We start from the raw sequence: 20279 nt of genomic DNA, 5'->3' as shown, positions 1-20279 counted from the left end.
AGCTGAGGTCGATTAACAGCCGAGGCCCAGAGGCAGATGTCATCGGCGTAAATGGATATACGTAAGGTGTTGCGCTGCTGAGCACGAGGTCGCGGGTTCGAGTCCCGGCCGCGGCGGCCGCTTTTCTGATGGAGGCGAAAAGCGAAAACGCCCGTGTGTGCGAGATGTCGGCGCACGTTAAAGATCCCCAGGTGGTCAAAATTAATCCGGAGCCCTCCACTACGGCGTGCCTCATCGCCTGCGTTGCGTCGGCGCGTTAAACCCTACATTCAATCAATCAAATGGATATACGGACAGTCTTCGGTAGAGCGTGGACAAGCCCGATTATCGCTAGGTTGAAGAGGGTTGGGCTTAGCACCCCACCTTGAGGAACACCCCGTTTGATGATGTGCTGCGATGTTGGGCCGTCTTCTGTCATTACAAAAAATGATCTTTCGGACAAGAAGCTGTGTATTCATTTGTAAATTCTGCCACTGAGTCCAAAGTGCTGAAGGGCGTCTAGTACTGACTCGTGAAGTACGTTATCATAGGCCCCCTTGACGTCGAGAAAGAGGGCTCCTGAGAGCCGTTTGCGGCTTTTTTCTTGCTGTACAAACGTGACTAAATCTACCACACAGTCAATAGAAGAACGCCCTCGTCGAAAACCGGCTATATTGACACTGATTGATTGATTGTAGGGTTTAACGCGCCGACGCAACGCAGGCGATGAGGCGCGCCGTAGTGGAGGGCTCCGGATTATTACCACATACCGGATTAATACCACATACCACGTTCCTCGAATACCACAACGCATATCCTCCGGATATGCGTTGTGGTATTCGAGGAACCACTGTAGCCGCGTGAGGATCATTCTTTCCATGACTTTGCCAAGGCAGCTTGCCAGGGCAATAGGACGGTACGATGCCAGATCAAGGGGAGTTTTGCCAGGCTTTAGCAGTGGAACGAGACGGCTTGTTTCCCACTGTGGGGGTACGACACCATCTGTCCATGTCTGGTTAAATAGGTCCAGAAGCGCTTGTCGAGCTCCAGGGCCTAAGTGGCATAAGGTGGAGTACGTTACTCCATCATGACCCGGTGAAGAACGACGCCTGCAGGATGCCAGGGCTGCCTCTGATTCTTCCATTGAAAAGAGAACATCCATACGTTCCTCACGGGATCGAGGAGCTTGGCTGTTCCTCGCAGATCCAACGTTATCGGTTGTTGCAGCAACCCTCACGCAGAAATCCTCCGCAACTTCCAACTCCCTACGGTTTTCATGGAGTTCCAATGCCTTGAACGGGCATCGCTGCTGCACAGGCATTGCCAGTCCACGCACTGTTCTCCATATAGAGGACAGAGGCTTCCGAGGGTCGAGCGACTCACAAAATGATTTCCACCTGTGTGCCTGGACCTGCGCGATGCGTTGCTGTATTTGCTTCTGTGTGCGTCTGGCAGCCCTTAAGTCGTGCACGGATTTTGTACGCCTGTACCGTCGCTCGGCGCGAAGTCGAATTGCTCGCAGGCGTTCGAGTTCGATATCAAAATCCGTGACTCTTGCAGATAACGAGTTATATCTCCTGGATGATTGGGTTGCATTAGTGATAGCAACCTCGAGGCTTGTTGAAATCCCATCTCGGCAGGCGTCCTCCATCGTGGATTGGAATTCAGGCCAGTCAATATAAGCGGTTACAGTGGGCGAAAAAGACTGTTGGAATCCCATAATCTTGATGAATGTGGGAATATGGTCGCTGCTGTGAGTTTCAATATCAGTGAACCAGCGTAGACGGCCAGGCAAACGAGTTGAAGCCAAGGAAAGGTCTAGAGAGCTACCGTATGATGTGCCACGGAGAAACGTAGGGCTGTCATCATTTAGCAAGCACAGTCCAAATTGAGATGCCAACGATGCGAGGCTTCTGCCCCTGTGGTTCATCTTGGAGCTTCCCCAGAGTGGGTAGTGGGCATTAAAATCTCCGGTGATGATCCAAGGACCGGGTGCTGTTCTGAAGACATACTTCAATCTCTGGACGTCAATATTAGCTGATGGAGAAATGTACGCACCGAGAAGGGTGAAGGAGAGCTTGTGGTTCTTTACAGTGAGGCACACATATTGGTTGGTGTCATGCGGCCGTAATGAATGCACTGTATAGATGAGTTCTCGGCGGATGAATACCACTACTTTGCTGCGGTTCCCACAGGTTGAAGATTCGATGCTTTGATAGCCGGATAGTCTAATGGGAGTGGGTAGGTTTGGTTCACTTATCACAATAATCGGGAAGAGATTCGTACGCACAAATTGGCGAAAATCAGAGAGTCGAGGTTTTAAGCTTCTGACATTCCACTGCAAAATGGAAGCTCCACGTATTTCCTGGCGTACTGATGAAGACACCTTGGCCATGTTTTCACTCGAGGCTAGCAAGTAGTGGATCCAGGGCATCCAGGACTTCCATAGCGCACGAGGCGGTTGGCGTCTTTAGAGTATAAAGAAGCTTGCGAGTGGCGTTGATGAGCGCCCTGAGCACTGCGATGACTTGCAGATCTTCTTTCTTTGAAGAGGCATTCGAAGACTGGTGAGACTTAGCATCCTCCCGTCGGGCCTCCGTAGGTGACAGAGACGGCAGCCTGGGCCAATCCTCCGCTGATGGGGATGACTTCCCAGTTTTGTTGGCTTTCTCAGTTGAAGCAGATTGTTGGCTCCGCTGGTGGTGGCGTTGCAGGTGGAGGTAGCGACTGGGGTGGGGGCGGAGGCAGTGCCTGCTACACTGGGGGATCCTCCCGTGAGATGTCGTGGACGGCCTTTGTCACGAAAGCGCTCGATGACCAGCATTGAACATTCTGCGACAGGTAAAAACGTCATCACAATGCCACATCGTCTGGTCGGCAGACCACGAGTAATTCGAAGTAATACATACGAGTAATACGTACATACATACATACATACATACATACATACATACATACATACATACATACATACATACATACATACATTACACACACACATACATACATACATACATACATACATACATACATACATACATTACACACATACATACATACATACATACATACATACATACATACATACATACATACATACATACATGCATGCATGCATGCATACATACATACATACATACATACATACATACATACATACATACATACATACATACATACATACATACATACATACAGGGAGAATAAAATACGAACAACGGAGCGCACAGCCTTCGAAGCATGCTGCAACGTCTAGCTGCAAAGTCAGTAAACTGAGCTCATGCGCACGTTTTCAATAGCGTTTAGAGTACGGTCTACTGTTATGGGAAATGCTTGATCGTGAATCGACAAGAGTCGTTTATTTTGCGGCGTTTTTTTACGCTCTGTCGCCACTGAGGAGGGTGGGAGTCCCTGTTATCTGCTATATGTGGAAGCCAAGCGCGCAGCACGCTGATTGCGGATAGCATGATGTATATCAACAATCACCGTGTTCAGTGAAGACGCCGCGTAAAAAGGCTCTTCAAAATAAACGAACATGCATCTCTTCCCGATCAAGCATTTTCCAATAATGAAGCTAGGCCAGGGGCTGGACACTTCGACTAGTTTCGGTATCGCAAAATAATGTGCCGCCATGACACTGGTAGCCATGCGAAAATTCTGCAATTTTTGCAATGTGGCTTTATCCTTTCAACCTACGCAGCAATAAAGTAACGTGATGCCATTATGTGTAGAGATAAAACGTGTTCTTGGCTGTTTCCTTTTTTGGCACCCTATTTATTTATTTAGTCGCGTCATTCGTTGCGCCGACTGGCGGCGCTTTCGAGCTTATCTCTTCTGTTGCCATCCTGTCCGTCTGCTTCTGCCGCTTTCACTGTGTGCACATGTAGAAGTTAGAAGTTTTGTAGTATGCCTTGAAGGTGAAAATTTTGGTGTCTGCTAGTGCGAACAGGGCTCAAAATGTCAGAGAAACTGAGAAAAGGACACAACGCCGGCTTCAATGCTGTGCGGTGCGACAACTCGGGAAGGAATAGCACAGCGAAATTTTTCCGCTTCCCAGCGGACGGCAGGCCAGCACACTTTTTATTCAAAGTTATGAAGAAGCAAGCGCTATCCTTATCAAAAAAAGCTGCAGGCCGAACCAAAAAATCTTCTGTTGTTGCTTTATAGCGAATTTCTTTTTGTTTGGTACAACGCGTTTGTCAGTAATGTTGTAAGAATGTAAAGCTACTTGTCGACAGTTTCTCATGAGCCGATTGATCCCAGCGGACACGCAGACGGAAATTTTGCTTCGGTATCGGTTTGATGAGAGGTTGCTCTTCATTTTCTTTCCGCCTGAGAAAAGTTTGGAAATTATGTTCGCCTAATGTGCTTAAATGCTTCTTCGACGAACTGGTTTGACTTTAGAGCATTCCGAGGACCAGTTTCTTATAGTGACATTACCACCTTTGAATGCTTATTAACACGAAAGAAGCCTCCCAAACTTATTTACGCGGCAGCTGACCTCTTGCATTCCGTGTTAGGTCGAATTACCTGCGTGACGGCCGAGCTGCGCTTCGCTTTTCAACCTGTGCTAGGACACATTTTTTGTACCTTGTTTGCACTCTCAATATTTGTTTCGCTTTTACGTGTTGTGTATTGCTATATATGGTGGTATTTCTTCCATTTACAAGGTGTGACGTATGGCGAAATTACGCAGAAAATTCGCTAGCTATAAAATTTTTTGGGGCTAGCAAGTTTACAAGAATAAGAATATGGAGCGGTTGTTAATGGTTGCGAAATGTGCTGGTCACCTCATTTCACAATCATTTTATTATTCACAAATGCGTGTTTTTATTAAACATCGTTTCTGTAGAATTGTATTACGTACAGCAAATGAACGTGGTGACCTCTGCAGCAATTTTCTATATACGATGAATTCTACGAAGAGGTCTCCTATGTTTGTGTAACCGACACAGAATACGGACATTTGTACTTACTATACGAGATACACAGCTCTGTGCTATTGTGGCATGTGTTGAACTTCGCTTGCGATATGTTGCTAATAAAATCAGTGAATAAACCACATTTCGCGCCAACTACTTTTTCTGCCCCAAACAAAATTTTCGCGCTTTAGGGCATGCTGGCTCGCGCGTATTCAACTAAGAACGATATCCAAACAAATGTTTTGCGCGCGTGCTGAGAGTCCAAGCAAATTAGCAACTGAAAGCTGTCGAAAACAAGATGTTCAGCAGCAACACAATCTGAAAAGCAAAATGCAAGCGGTGTTTGTTCAGGCTTGCGGCACACAAAGACCGCCGCGCTCGTTAAGCCCATAGCAGACCATAAGCGGCACGGCGTTTCCTTCTCGCCGATAAACGAAAGCGTTGCCATAGCAGCATCAGGCATCTTTTTTTGTTGTTTTCGGTTTGACAGTTTGGCCTACCAAGCACCAGGGGACAAACTGGCGCTAGTGGCGCAATTATCGGTTACCTGGGAGGTATACCAGCTGACCTAGCCGTGGCTATTCGACGCTCTCAAACGCCATCCAAAAAGTGCGCATGCGCGCAGTTCACTGACTTTGCAGCCAGATGGTGCAGCATGCGTCGGCGGCTGTGCGCTCCGTTGTTCGTACTTCTTTTAATCCCCCCTTTACATACATGCATACAAGTTTTATTCACCAGAAAATATACAGAAGTCGATGGTCTCGGGCTAAAAGCTACACGTCGAGCTTGACTAGGCCTTGGAAACTCCGTGTTTAAAACTGCGTTTTATCCCTGTGTCGTGGACTAAAGTTTCCCTGGTCATCCACCTTTTGAAAGGGAATTGGCTTGTGATTTTGCTTCCAGTTTTTCTGTCCATTTACGGATTTTTTTTTTTTTTTGGTATTGTCGTAATTCTTCCTGCGCTCGTGTTCTGTGGGTGCCGGCTTACTTGTCTGTATATTTCGGCGAGGCTCCGAACCGTGGGCCAATATAACAGCAGGCGCATAGCCTAGCTCACCGCTTTTTATAGCAAATTCGATTAGCCGAACATGTGCTGGAAACGTTTGAAGAACACGTTAGTGTAGTCTGCACGTGGGAGTACTTCCGGGTGCTATACAGAGGCGCTCGCTACTCCGCTAAGTGTCGTGTGTCGGGCACAGTACATTACAGCGTTTTTCTCACCTTTCTCTACGACACCAAACCTTGTTCTTGTTATTCTTATGCTTATTCTTGCAATCTTTTTCTTTAAATCCTACTTTCACTTTGGCATTGTTTTGCTTTTATCTTTTCCGCTCGCCATTCCCAATTCATTATCTTTCGCCTGAATAGCACGTTCTAGCATTTACCTTGTCTGTTGCGTAGCATTCTTTGCCGAGTACCCCTATGCCAGGACGGTGCAACGAATATTAAGTTGCTATCATTTTTGCTATATAGCTAGACTATTCGAAACTTTGGCTCCGTATTGTACAGCACTTGTTACCCATAGGTATTTAAATTTAGGGAAAGGTAAAATTGGAATCGCTAGCGTTTCTACCGTTCCTGGTGGGAGATATGAACGAATTTGTAACAAAAGAATGGCTGTTGATAATTATTTAGTTGAATGAAACAGAAAGCCCATGTTACAAAAATGCGTGAAGTGGAGTGTTTGAAACTCAGTAAATAATGTACAGATTAGAAAACGTGTCAGAAAATGTCATGATGCGTAGGTATCGTTTAGGAATGGTGGTACGTGGGTAGGTTTCATGAGCAAAGGTCTGAGACTGCAAGCCGTATCGGCAGTGAAAATGCAGAGGTAGGCAGAGGCTGCCGAACAATCCCGATAAATTTGGGTCAGAAAAAATTCACAGTTATGATGGTTCGTCTTTGTTCCAAGTTAAGCAAATGATACTGTCACCGCAAGGATACTGTCACCGCAAGATTGGAACGACGTAGGTGTCGCGTATGGTTGCGCATTCGATGCGAATATAAAAGTGTGGTATTTTAAGACGGCTCTACAAAATTCGTTATACCGAGTCATTTAGTTACAGGATATAATGCAGGGATCATAGAAAGAAATTTTGAAAGATATTCCCTATTGAGTAATTGTAATATTGCGACTTTAAACAAAGAAGAACGCCGCGGAGGAGCCCAGCTGGACTTTTGCAATCCATCGCCACGTCATTAGGACCATTTCAACAGATCGCAATCGCCCTCTTTGGCCCATTTCCTATGTCAGGAGCTAAAAACAAACGGGCAGTTGTAACTACAGACGACCTGACGCTCTGTGCACAATCCACCGCTCTTCGAAACGTGTTCACTAGTCGCCACACTTTTTGTCCATGAAGTTGTCTGGCAATAAGGAGACTCTGAAATTCTAATCATGAACCGTTTGCACAGCTGAGTTTATGAAAAGGTGATTTGAGCTACCGCAACACGGACCAACTAAGGACACTGGCGTATTACACCAAACGAATCGATTAACACAGCCCCTCGTCAAGACCATCCCGTGTATGCTGTACACGCACATCGAAGTTGAACATAGGACATGGGATGAAATCCTTCCTTGAGTCACGTCGGGGTGCAAGATAAATCCATCCAGGAGCGATACGGATGACTCCGTTCTAGCTTTTCTAAAAAAATAAAGCCGTTTAACTCAATGTGAAAGCTGTCGGCAGTGCAGAGCAGTGATTCGCCATAATGGGGTGCAGCGCCGTTATCCGCTCACTGCTGCCATCCAATGCATTTCAAATTTCCCGCCCCCTGCCTGAAACTGCGCCAGCGGTATTTCTGTTCTTTTTGCGCTTGCTTTAATTTCGTATGCTGCAGCTGTTTTGCATCATTTCTAACGCGCCATGTTTTTTCTTGCGCGCCTGGAGCCTTTCTGCGGCATTTCGAACGCGCCATTTTTTTCTGTCGCGGCTGGAGCCTTTCTGCGGCTCTTCGAACGTGCAATTTTTTTTCTTGTGCAGCTGGAGCCTTTCTGCGTCATTTCAAACGCATCATTTCTTTATTGCGTAGCCGCTTTTTTTGGCTTACTATCGCAGAAACCAATCCAACGTGCGTTCCTAACTAAATGAACACAGCGGCTTCCGGTTACATACACAGATTTTGCCTGAAACGTACCTGCAGTTTTCCTTGCTCTGAATAACGGGGATACGTATGATGAGGGCCAGCGGTTCACAAGGTTTCAATGGTTATAACTATTTCAACCGCGTGGTTTTTGAAGAGACAGTGTGACTCCCTGACGCCGGTACAGAAGACTCCACTTGGGTCCGTTATCTCGCTGCGCCGCCTGATTCCGGCAGTCGCATCGACCGTTAGCGAGCTAAGACAACAAGGCGCGCCCGTAAAGTGCTCTGCACTTAAAATATCCCCAACTTCACTGCAATGTTCGACACCAAGCTCGCGCCCGTCGAAGATGACGCGCCTAACTCCGATTCCCAATGATACCTGCGACGTGTGAAGGAGGTATGCCCGCTGGATCGCGTCCGCCGCACCCACCAGCAGCGGGTTTACATCGGAAGCCGCACATTTCGGCGCCTAAGATCATTCTGGGGACCAGATTTACGTTTGCACCCCAGTTTAATCACGCGGCATCCGCTATAAGCCCCGGCGACGGTATTTCGAACTGAACATGACTCCACGACCTGTCGGCCAATTTACTTACGAAATTGCCCCCGGTGGTGACGACATGACATGATGGCAACGCACTCCCTTGGGTTGTCGAAATGGCTCGGGTCGGACCTCCTAATGCTAGATAATAACCCTAGAAAGCTCAATTACTCCAGGTAGAAACCGAGAAAGCGGCCCGTTCCTTGTAGCGTCATTATGACCTTCAAGTTCGGTCAAGGTCAAGCGAGCGCCTCGTACTGTTTCGCAGTGAGAGCGTTTGATCGTTCCTGCGTTCCAAGGGAAGGTGCGGGGAGAGGGCATAGGAAGAGAGACTAAGGACGCGTGCCATCAAAAAAAAAAAATGACGCAAAAAGGCGCTTGATACCGTATCCGAATTCACTGCACGTTCACGCCTGCATACAGTGTCGCCTGCGCCTGACAACGTCTGGGTTTCGCCAGGGGGTGCAATTGTGTGCGCGTTCGCTCCGCGCTCTCGGCGTGAAAACCAGGCTATGCCAACATTGGCGCTGTGGGTATAGTGTTAAATAAATAAATAAATAAATAAATAAATAAATAAATAAATCGATCCACAAACTAATTGCATTCAAGCACGGCAAAAAACATTGTTTCTCTTGTCAGCCATGTAGTTTTAGCATCTAAACTAGTGTCAATATTCTCGGGTAGAAGTTAAAAACGGCAATAACCCATGTAGTGTATCACTCCGCCGAAACGACTGTCCCGGATGTAAACGCGCGCGCGAGTTTTCTAGCGTCAGCTACCCTGGCCGAGGTTGAGCAGTTTCGCGTGGACCTTGAAGGGCCGTGCTGCGCAAGTGCGAGAAGCATCGGATTTAATTGTATTGGATTGGATTGGAATGAATTGGATTGGATTCGATTCGATTCGATTGGAAATCCAATCCAATTAGAGTACGGGTGTGTAGAGAATTGGGTCTGTACATTCGCCGGTTTGCGCATTCCACAGGAGTGACGTCATAGCCGCGGCAGACGCACTGGCGCCGGTGCGTACCCAGCCGTGCGCCTCCGTTGCGTAGTATCCAAGTATGACGCTGCGCCGCAGCCGCTTGATAGCCATTTCGCGTGGCTCCTGAAGAGCCGTGCTGCGCATGCTCGAGGAGCAGTGACTCGACTGGACTGGACTGGACTGGACTAGACTGAATTGGGTTGGATTGGTTTGGAAATCATTTTAGCAGCAGTAAGAATGATAATCAGCTAATCCTAGACAACCAGGAAACCTAAGGATAACCAGCTGAACCTTAGCTCATGCTACATGTATCCTGGAATAGCCGAGCTAAGCCACTGCAAATTTTTGAAACGAGATCGCGCTTAATGCGTAACATCGTCTTCTTTTTTTCACCTAGTATTTTGCAGTCGCGGCAGGAATTTACAACAGATTAAGTGCGAGAAATCGCGGATACGACTCGTGTCACGTTAAAAATACTCGCAGTATTTTGTGCCGCGCGGAGTAACAGCCGGCTGCGGTGATGAGGCGCAGGGGCACCTTGCGTTGCCCCTTGGGGTGGCGCTTAGGTGGAAGAGCAGTATCTGTTTTAGGGGGCCCCCCGAAGCTAAGGAAGGCAAACTAGGCGACAAAGGGGAAGCGAGTGACGTACCCACACTTAACGCGGGGAGGCAGCCAGGCCTAGAGCTAGCCGAAGAACCTGTAGACATAGCTGAGAACATATACAGAGGGGATCAAAGTGGAAACAATAGAGCGAACAATTGTGTGAGAGACAAAAAAATACTCCTTAAGCGCAAAGCGAAAAGTAAAAACAAATGCAATAAATATTTAATCAGCAACATAAATATGCAGGGGGACAGAAAGCCTGATAAGTGAGTAGAAATTCAAACGCAAATTGAACGGGAAGAAATAAACGTGTACGCTTTACACGAGACTCACCTCCAAGACGTAGAAGCCCCACTTTTTATAGACAATTATGTCTGGCAAGGATGCAATAGAACCACAGGAATGAACAGAAGAGGAGGCGTTGGCTTGCTTAATAAACAAAGGACCTACTCCTCGACGACCTTGCACTTGATCCGCAGGATTGCCACGCGGAGTGGAGGAGCCTTCACGAAGGTGGCTCGGCGACTTGTACGCTCTGTTCTACAGCCGCGCTTACTCTACCAGGCTCAGTTTCACAGACGGACAGCACAACAATGGGTGAGGCTTGAGGCTATCGACGGAGAGGCTATCCGCACCATCACGGCACTTCCTCGTCTCACTGCGATTCCTATCTTACAGGAGCACGCCCAGCTCAATACTATCACGGAGCTTGTAAATCAGCGTGAAGAAGCAAGAAAGCTCAAGCGTTTTTATATACCTATGGTCGGAGCGCTCCATTCGTATTTCTGTAAGGAGCCTCCCGTGACTTCAACCATAGACGACCTTCCACCATGGCGTTATACAGCAATAACAACCAACAAGACAACCAAGCTTTGTCGCCGTGACCAGCCAGCGCCAACCTCAGATACCACAGTTCCTGAAGGTTACTGTGTACTGTACACAGACGCAGCCTTTCTCCCGCACGGATGACGGACCGCTTTCGTCAGTTCCACACACTCAGCACTGAAAGGCTCGCGCTGTTATTCCACCGACACGCCAGACCCGCTGCTACTGGAACTCCAGGCTTTATATGACGCAATCAAAGCTGCAAGTGCCCTCTCTAACATCAAAGAGGCGCATATATACACAGACTCGCTCAGTGCTGTGAAGCACCTAAAGCAAGTGAAAAAGACTCCCCTGATTTTCCAGCACATTCACAGCCTCCACATGACAGCACAGCTGATGGTACGCGTACATTGAGTACAGGGGCACGGCCACAATTTTTTCAACCAATTAGCAGACAATCTTTCGCACTCTCCAGCCCCACCTGAATCTGAATCCGCCCCTAGCCCTCTTCCTAGTGATCCACGCTCCCGCCTTTTAGCCATGAAATATCTTCTGAGAAGGGACACACGTGCTCTAATTCCCCGTGTGTCTGCTCCCTCCCCCCTAATCTTTCGCGGGTGGAAGAAGTTTCTCTGAGGAGGCTTCGGGCTGGGGTGGCTCTCACACCTTCAATCACCTGGACTTGGAGACCCGCACCAGAAGACTCAGGAACATGTCCCAAGTGTCCGGCTTCGGCGGCTGGAGCGGATGTCAATGATCTCTTTTGGACGTGTACAGGATCCAGAACAGCTCGGGGCAGTGCGCTAAGAGGTGTTGGTCTTCTGTGGGATAAACCGGGGAACTTCAACCGGTGGGTGCACGAAGACCGCTATTGCAGGTCGCTGCTGAACATTTTACACGAGACCGGACTCCATGCCTACCTTTAGACTTGTATAGGGTCATCAATTTCCTGACTACCTGTGCTTTTGTACCCCTTCTCTTTCTTCCACCTAATGTCTTATCTTTTCTTACTATGCCGCATGGCAAAAATGCGAATTAAAAAAAAAGACTCGCAGAGAGTGCATGAAGGCTGTGAAGACCTTCTATGGGTTAGAGACACCACAGCGGGAAAACATACATGGTTAAAGTTGTGTTTCTGTGGACCGGAAGCAAAGCTGGAGAGGAAGTTTGAGAAGAGATTTAAACGAATTCAAAGCTTCGGGTGAAACAATCTTAGTTGGGGATATGAATGTCCACATAGAAGATATGGATGGATATACAGATCACAATGGTTCTCTAGTGATAGGTCTATGTCAGAAAAACATGCTTGTAATACTAACACAGAAAACAAGCGTGACGGAAAAATAACGAGGGAAAGCGATAAAAGAAAGTCCAGCATAGACAATAGTCTAGTCTTCGAAACAGTATACGAAAGGTTGCGGGAAATGAGGATAGATGAAAACGGTACAGACAGCTTAGGAAGCGACCACAAGCGGCTTACCTTGCACTTTGGAAACACAACGAGGACAAATTTAGAAATCGGTACCACCGGAAGAATTAATGTGACCAATGAACAGTGAAATACTATCGCTGATAAGATGGAAGACGAAATCAATGATTACCTAGACAACCATGGGGAGTACGATGAGATGATCACGTTCATAAAGCATAAGATGAATGAAGCCAAGCAACGAAATCGATGGAAATAGAAGCGAAAGCCGAGAACCTGGTGGTTTAAGGAAATAAAAGAAGCTATTGACAAGCGAAAAAAGGTGTCGAGAAAGCATAGAGATGCAAAAAGAACTGGTGAAGGAAAATTAGGCTATCTACCGGAAAAAAACTACAAGTGCAGAAAACGGTGCAAGCGAAGATCAAGCACAAAAACGAACAATGGATGGCAAAAATAGGGCACAAGGACAAAAGCGCATGCAAAAAGTTCTGTAATTGTGTAAAATTACTCAGCTCAAGAAACGATATCCATCAAAAATCCTTGATTGATGATTTGATTGATTGATTGATTGATTGATTGATTGATTGATTGATTGATTGATTGATTGATTGATTGATTGATTGATTGATTGATTGATTGATTGATTGATTGATCGATCGATTGATCGATCGATCGATCGATCGTAGGGTTTAACGCGCCGACGCAATGCAGGCGATGAGGCGCGCCGTAGTGGAGGGCTCCGGATTAATTTTGACCACCTGGGGATCGTTAACGTGCGCCGAAATCTCGTACACACGGGTGCTTTTGCTCTTCGCCTCCATAAGAAAAGCGGCCGCCGCGGCCGGGAATCGAACCCACGACCTCATGCTGAGCAGCGCAACGTCTTAGCCACTGAAATTCTTGATTGATGAGGAGGAGAAACATTTCGAAGGAGATCCCGCGTTGGCGCATATTCATAGAGTGATTAGTGAGAAGTTTATGGAAATAGAGGTATGGAAGCCTGCACCGATAACATCAGCGTCACAGAAGACTGTGGAAAGGGAAGTAAGTTTGAGAAACCTTGATTGTAAAAATGCAGAGCAAAAGGTTTCCCCCAAACAGCAGTGGGTCTGGACGGAATGCCAATGCAGCTGCTGAACCTGCTTGGACCTAAAAGTAAGGCATCGTTTATGAGGTTAATAGATAAGGTGATACAAACTAAACAAATACCACAGGATTCGCTAGAACGTAGAATGAATCTAATATATAAAGGCAGAGGCAAAAAAGCCAGTATTGATTCATACAGACCATACAAGGTAACGTCAGTGGTGTATAGAGTCGGAATGCCGGCGATAACACCAGAAATTCAAGCATGGATGTAATAAAATGAAATCCTTGGGGAACTGCAGAATAGATTTAGACAAGACTGGCGATTGGATGATAATTTGTCCGTGATAACACAGTGTATTGAAATTGCAAAAGCGCAGAATAGAGATTACGCCCGTAGACATTAAAGGGGCATATGACAACGTAAACAGAGAACTGCTGTGGAGAATGCTTAATCTCCAGGGATTAGATGACGAGTTTATAAAGTTCCTTATAGCGATCTATAAAGATAATAGAGTGCACCTTACATGGGAAGGACAGAAATGCGCCCAGCAGGTCAACACCCATCGGGGACTGAAGCAGGGATGCCCTTTGAGCCCAATACTGTTTATGCTTTACATGGCAAGGTTAGAAAAGAAACTAGAAAATCGACAATTAGGGTTCAGCCTAGCGCATATGTTGCAAGGCAAAGTGGTACAACAGCGTAATCCGGGAATGTTATATGCAGACGTCATCGTTCTTTTAGCTGATAATCAGACCGATATGCAAAGGCTCATAAATTCTAGCGGTCAGGAAGCAGCCGACGGCGGGTTAAATGTTAGTGCAGAAAAATCGGGAATAATGTTTTTCAATGGCACTAGCACTGACGCAATGTCAATCCGACATGTCGAATTACCCAGAATCATGGAATATAGATATTTGGGACTGTGGATAAACGAAGGGAATGATTACTTAAGAACTCACGAGGAGCAACTTAAGGGTAAGGGAAAGAGAAATGAAGGTATACTGAAGCATAGAGCTCTGTGGGGGTATAACAAATATGAAGTAGTGAGAGGAATGTGGAAGGGAATAATGGTTCCGTGGCTCACATTTGCGAATGCCGTACTCTGCTTATAATCAGACGTTCTAGCAGGGCGTCAACTGAACCAGATAACGGTAGACCGTTTGGCCTTAGGAGCGCACGGAAAAACAACTAACGAAGCAGTGCAGGGAGATATGGGCTGGGCGTCGTTTGAAGTTCGAGGAGCACAGTGTAAAATATGTTTTGGGAGGAGGTTGAGATGATGATGATGATATCTGGATTTTAATGGCGCAAGGCCAGCTAAGGGCAAAGAGCGCCAAACAAAAGTGATTTCATGACAGCGATGTGAAAGTAAAAGTAGAGGGTTTCAATAAACATACACAAGACAAAACAAGCCAATGAAGATGACTGGTGTAAAGGGCCAGGTTGTCATGATGCATGATAAGAGATGAGATGTAAAAAATTGACATCGGTGAGAAACCTTAATACAAGCTTGGTGGAAAACATGGGCTCGTCTCCTAGAAAGTACAATGGGTGAAACGGAACGTGTTGTCTGTATAGTTGTGGGAAGTGTTTGCGTCGTGTTGTGTAAAGTGCCTTGCATTGGATGAGTACGTGGATTACGGATAGGCCCTCTCCACACCTGCTGCACATGGGTCTTGGAGACCCAGTGAGCAAGTGCGAGTGTGTTGCATGTGTGTGGCCTATCCGTAACCTTGCTAGGGTCACTTCGGTGTGTCTGTTGTGTGAGTCAGTTGTGTATTGTCCCAAGTGTGGTTTTATTACGTGTAGTTTGTTGTCTGTCTGTTCATTCCAGTGTGTTTGCCATGTTCTGCGCAAGTGTTGTCTTATGTGTGGCTTGAGGTCTGTGTAAGGTAGTGTTGGTATGTCTACTGTGTTTCGGAGTGCAGCATTGGCGGCCATTTCATCCGCCAGTTCATTTCCACCGATGCCAGAGTGGCCTGGCACCCAACACACAGTCACCTGAAGGTTTGAAGAATATGCCAACACAATTGATTTCAAGACAAGGTTAACTACATGGTTTTTCGATGGCTTTCCGGATGATAATGTACGGAGGACACTCAGCGAATCTGTATAGATGATGGATTTAGGAATATGATGTTCAACTATGTGATTTACAACAAGAAAAATGCCATATGCTTCTGCCGTAAAAATACTTGTCTTTACATTCATTGTTGCATATGCTTCGAAATTCGGCCCATGCGCCGCACAAGACACTGCAGTGAACGTTTTCGATGCATCGCTGAAAACCTCTGCAGCCTTGTATTTATCCTGCACATACATGAAATGCTGCAAAACCCCACTTTTTGGTGTCCTGTTCTTACTGTATTTTAAGAAAGACACGTCACATGCAACAGGACGAAGATGCCATGGTGCTACAAGATCAGTGATAGATGACTTGAATGTGTCTGCAAAGGAGACCTCATGAATAGTGACCTCGGCCCTCACTCTGAGCGAGAAGGGAACAGGAATGGATGGGCGATTTAAAAAGAGCTTTGATGTGGATGTATCATTAAAAACCGGTTTAAAAGGATGGTTGTCCATTGATGAAATTTTTGAGGCATATAACAAGTCAACATAGGTTCGCTGGTGTGATAAGCACCATTTGTCACACTCTGCGTAAAGACTCTGTACAGGGCTCGTACGGAATGCGCCACAAGAGAGGCGAAGCCCCAAGTGAAGCACTGGGTCGAGCATTTTAAGTGCTGTTTTAGTGGCTGACCCATAAACAACACTCCCATAGTCCAATCTAGACCCCACTAGGCTTGTGAAAATACGTAACAGGAGTTGCTTATCCGTTCCATAGGACTGGTGGGACAAGATTTTAAGAATGTTGAGAGCCTTTAGACATTTATGTTTCAATTGTTTAATGTGAGAGATGAATGTAAGCCTTTCATCCAACACCACACCTAAAAACTTGTGTTCCTTCATCACAGGAATCGAAACGCCATTAAGGATAATGTCTGGGCCCGGATGGATCCCACGCTTCCTGGAGAAGACAACACAGGTGCTTTTTTCTGGGTTAAGTTTAAAACCGTTCTTGTCTGCCCAGCTGGCAAGTTTTTTGACACCGAGCTGGACTTGACGCTCACAGATGGACATATTGCATGATTTAAAAGATACCTGGATGTCGTCTACATACATTGAATAAGAAATTGTAGGTGGCAATGCCTTCCCAAGGGAGTTCATCTTAACTATGAACAGAGTGCAGCTAAGAACTCCACCTTGCGGAACGCCGTTTTCTTGCACATGTACTCTTGAGAGTGCGCTACCTATTCTCACGCGAAACGTTCTTTCGGACAAATAACTAGCAAGGGTGTTGAGCATATGGCCCGAAACACCGAAATACTTCAGGTCACTGAGGATCCCGTAACGCCAAGCGGTGTCATAGGCCTTTTCAAGGTCAAAAAACACCGTTGTGCAAAACTGTTTATGAATGAAAGCGTCCTTTATGTATGATTCAAGGGCGACAAGTTGGTCATTTGTAGATCGCCCCGCCCTGAAGCCTGCCTGGCAGCCCTCGAGAAGACCGTTGTACTCAAGAAAGTACACAAGTCTCCTGTTTATCATCTTCTCGAGGAGCTTGCACAGGCAGCTTGTAAGGGCGATGGGCCGATAGCTAGCGGGAGAGGAAGGGTCCTTCCCTTCCTTCAGGAAAGCCACTACTATGGCCTCCCTCCAAGAGCGAGGAATATGCCCCGAAAGCCATATGTTATTGTATATATGTAGAAGTGTTTCAAGGGTGTCTGAGTGCAGGTGTTGTATCATGGTGTATGTGATTTTGTCTGCACCTGGAGCTGAAGGCTTACATGTTGTCAGGGCTGCCTTCAGCTCATGAATTGAAAAAGGAGAATTGCAAGAAGTGTGCGACTTGTTGCTATCACGCAGTGACTTCTTCTCCGCAGATGTTTTGTGTTTCATGAAAGTGTTTGTGTAGTGTGCTGAACTGCACACGTGTTCGAAGTGTTGTGCAAGTGTGTTAGCCTGGTCTTCCAGTGTGTCCCCTGTTGTACTAACCAGGGGCAGGCTGTGTGTCTGTTGTCCTTTGAGCTTACGTATGTGTGTCCAGACTTTGTGTTTGTCTGTGTACGAGTTTATGGATGTCAAAAAGGAGTGCCAACTCTCTCGTTTTGCCACACGGCGCACACGTTTTCCTACCGCCTTGGCCCGTTTGAACAAGAGGAGGTTTCCCGACGTGGGGTACCGACGAAGGATACCCCACGTCTTGTTCTGGGCCTCTCGCGCCCGCCTACAGTCCTCATTCCACCACGGCCTCCGCTGGTTACGCGGGGCACCAGAGGCGTGGGGAATGGACTTTTCGGCGGCGTCGAGGATGTGCGCCGTGAGCAGTTGGGTAGCTTCTTGAACGTGTAGGTGTCCTATGGATGTGTGGTGTAGTTTCGATGTCTCTGTAAATGTATTCCAGTTAGCTCGTGCTTCATTGAACCTATTATGGGAAGATGGACTGCATGGGCCTTTACCTATGTATGTGAGTGAGGTGGGGAAGTGGTCACTACCGTATGGGTCAGTGCCCACACCCCACTCGAGGAGAGGAAAGAGAACTGCGGAGCCAATAGCCAAGTCAAGACATGAGTATGTGTTGTGTCCTATGTTATGGTATGTAGGCTGTTTATTGTTGAAAAGGCATGCTCCTGAAGATGTAAGAAACCTCTCTATCAGGCGACCCCGGGCATCCGTGCGAGAAGAGCCCCAAAGAGTGTTGTGAGCATTAAGGTCGCCTGTCAGGATGTATGGTTCGGGCAGCTGGTCAACCAGCGCCTCGAAGTCAGAGCTCAAAAGTGTGACATCAGGAGGAATGTATATGGAGCATACCGTTATCAACCTATTAAATATTATCAAGCGTATTGCTACAGCCTCATGGACAGTGTTCAAAGTGACAGGGTGGCATGCTAAAGATTTCCGGGCGATTATGGCCACACCCCCAGAAGAATGTGTGCAGCCATCCCTGTCCTTTCTGAAGACCATGTAACTATTCAAGAAATTTGTGTGCTTGGAATTCAAATGTGTTTCCTGAACACACATTACACTTGGCTGACTAGCATGCAGTATTTCGTATACATCGTCAAGATTTTTAAGAAGGCCTCTACAGTTCCATTGAATTATGTTTTCTCTTCCCATTATTTAGTGTGAGAGCTACTGGAGTGTGTGTGTTTGTTTATGTGTCGTCTTTCGGGGCTGTGACTCTCGCCTTTTTTGGCTTGTCGGGAGGCTTTGGCGTCGGGACGCGTTCCTTGCGCTGCGTTGCAGGCAGGAACGACCCGACATCCATGTCGTCGTCGGATGTCCGAGGGGTGCCCGACGGACCGGGCCCCCCGGACTTGGCCCCCCCTCGGGGGCCCTTCGTTTGACCCGCCACCGCCGAGGGCGTCTGGGGCGCCAGAGGTGGCACGGGCGGTGCGGTGGCGGTGGGAACCGGTGCGGGGCCCGTGGTGTCCATCACCTCGGTACCCTCGAACGCACTGGAGGATGGGGAGACAGAGGCGGGAGCGGCACCGGTCCCGACGGAAGACGTTGCCACCACAACCGCTGCTGCCTCAGCAAGCGGTGTGATGGCGGGTTGGGCTGCCAGAAGCAACCCAGGGGGGGGGGGCGGGGGAGGGACCAGGTCAGACTCGCTGAACTGGGTCCCTGTGGAAACGAGACGCCGCTCCGCCCCCCGGCGAGCTGCGTCGGCGTACCTCCCCAGGGGGAAAGAGGCGAACCTCTTTCGCGCCTCTGGGAAGGTAAGGTTCTCAGTGACTTTCACCTTGATGATCTCCTTCTCCTATTTGAATTTCTCGCATGTTCTAGAGTAGGCCCCGTGGGGCCCCTGGCAGTTAGCACACATGAGGGTTTGCGATGGGCAGTTGTCTGATGGGTGATCGTGTTGTGCGCACTTGGCGCATGTTAGTCGACCACGGCAGGCGGTAGTGCCATGCCCAAACCGCTGGCATTTAAAACACCGGCGGGGGTTTGGGATGTATGGCCTGACGGGGCAATGAATGAAACCTGCATTTACTGATTCAGGAACTGTGGAATGATCAAAAGTCAATATTACATGTTTTGTTAGGATTTCCTTGTTATCTCTACGAATCGTGATACGCCTCACTGCTGTCACACCTTGGTCCTTAAGGCCTTCCAACAGATCGGTGTCAGTTTCATTCATTAGATCTGACTCAGAGATCACACCCTGGGAGCTATTAAGGCTGCGGTGGGGTGTGACCCTGATGTCGAGATCTGCGATGCGAGTTTGAGTCAAGAGATTTGTAGCTTGTTGCTTGTTATTCACTTCTACAAGAACTTCTCCTGTTCTGAGTTTTTTGGCTTTGTAGGACTGACCAACAATGCCCTCAAGAAATTTGGAGATCAGGAAGACAGACTTTGTGGCTAGGGGGTTCGACGCATCAACAGATTCGATTACCAAAAACCTAGCATAGTTGTCCGGCTTTCGGAAACTCGTCGTTGGCAACGGAGGAAAGGATACTTCGGTGCGGCCCCTTTTAGGGGGCCGATCTTTGGATTTGGAAAATTTGGAAGCCATATATCATAGTATAAAAGCAGGGAGACGGGGGTACTTTCTCCTTTGACCTTACCCTGGTAGCCAAAGAGGTCCCGGAGCTCCCTGCCTGGTGAACAGACAGGGAGCCCATCCGCCGGAGCTTGACCTGGGCTCCGACGGCCACCGTTCGTGGTTTCTAACCCTCCACCTATAAACACGTTGCCACGGTTGGATCCAGCGTATGTTTGGGGGCTCGGGGTCCGCGGTATCGCCAGTACCGTC

The sequence above is a fragment of the Haemaphysalis longicornis genome, unplaced genomic scaffold (assembly GCF_048455015.1).
Source record: "Haemaphysalis longicornis isolate Haplotype H1 unplaced genomic scaffold, Haemaphysalis longicornis Haplotype H1 scaffold_132, whole genome shotgun sequence".
Lineage (NCBI taxonomy): Eukaryota > Metazoa > Arthropoda > Arachnida > Ixodida > Ixodidae > Haemaphysalis > Haemaphysalis longicornis.
Note: the sequence above shows the minus strand (reverse complement) of the source record.